The following is a 1,257-nucleotide window of genomic DNA, read 5'->3' on the forward strand; positions in this document are numbered from 1 at the left end:
CTTTTTATTATGCTATGGCCAGATTTAATCCCCATAGACATATGTGCTTGAACAAGCCTGTGTGAGTCAGGGAGTGAAATGTGATGGTTTGTATATGCTTGGTCCAGAGTGTGGTGCTATTAGAAGATGTGGCCTTGTTGGAATAGGTGTATAACTGTGGTCATAGGCTTAAGACCTTCACCCTAGCTTCCTGGAAGTCAGTTTTCCACTAGCAGCCTTCAGATGAAGATGTAGAACTCTCAGCTCCCTTTGTATACCGCAATGCTCCCACCTCAGTGACAGTAGACCAAGCCTCTGAACCTGTAAGCCAGCCACAATTGTCCTTATAAGAGTTGCCTTGGCCATAGTGTCTGTTCACAGCAGTAAAACCTTAACTAAGACACCTCCTTCCTCTCTGGGATTGAACTTAGGCCTTCAGACTTAGCAGCAGGTGCCTTTATCCACAGAGCCATCTTTCTGGCCCACAATGGTTTGGTTTTGTTTATTTTAAATGAATCAGTTCAAAACAAATTTAATTTAAAAGAAAAGAGAAGGACATTTTTGAAATCTCCCAAACAAGAATGACCTGGCAAGAGACAGTATTCCTATCCTTCTCATTTAACTAAAAGGAAAAGCTGGCCAAAACCTAATTACCGTACTTCAGGCATGAGTCATGCCATCTGCTTGTCTTGATCCTTGCTCTGTGATAAGCACTACAGACTCTCTCACAGCTTGCTGATGCCCTCTGGGTCGTTAGGAATCCTAGAGTGAGGTACCATCGCCCGTCACACTGATCTATCCTTCTTGGATGGTGGGTACTTCCTCTTCTCTGACTTTTGTTTTTAGCCCCTTGCCCCCCTTTATAAACACATACTTCTCAAAACAAAATTCTTCTTATGGTTACAGCGTTTACACCTGAGTACTTACACTTCAAGTGCTGATCAAATCTGGTTTAAGCCCTCTAGTGTCTTTCCTAATTTCATATTCCTTTCTCCACTTGTATTATAGTTTCAGTGTTTATAAAACAATTATACTACTGTGGGTCCTTTTCATTCATCACTGTGTACAGCTCTTAAGTGTTTTGCAGTTGAAAATGACTAGTGGCTTCTTTTTCTTCTCATTTTTATTGTAAAAGGTGATTTCTTTTTTTTTTTTTTTTTTTTTTTTTTTTTTTTTTTTTTTTTTTTGAGTGGCAGCAGTGAGGTTTATTGGAGCATCCTAATACAGACGCTGGGGCTTGCCCATGGTGCTCTTGATGTACAGAGCCCGCACGTTTTG

The 1,257-nt window shown here is 40.7% G+C and overlaps 1 pseudogene; it reads right to left on the reverse strand.

Annotated features, from left to right (window-relative positions):
• Rpl10a-ps1 (ribosomal protein L10A, pseudogene 1) overlaps positions 1,166-1,257 on the reverse strand; it is a 713-nt pseudogene continuing 621 nt past the window's right edge.

Source organism: Mus musculus, chromosome 1 (genome assembly GCF_000001635.26).
Source record: "Mus musculus strain C57BL/6J chromosome 1, GRCm38.p6 C57BL/6J".
Classification (NCBI taxonomy): Eukaryota; Metazoa; Chordata; class Mammalia; order Rodentia; family Muridae; genus Mus; species Mus musculus.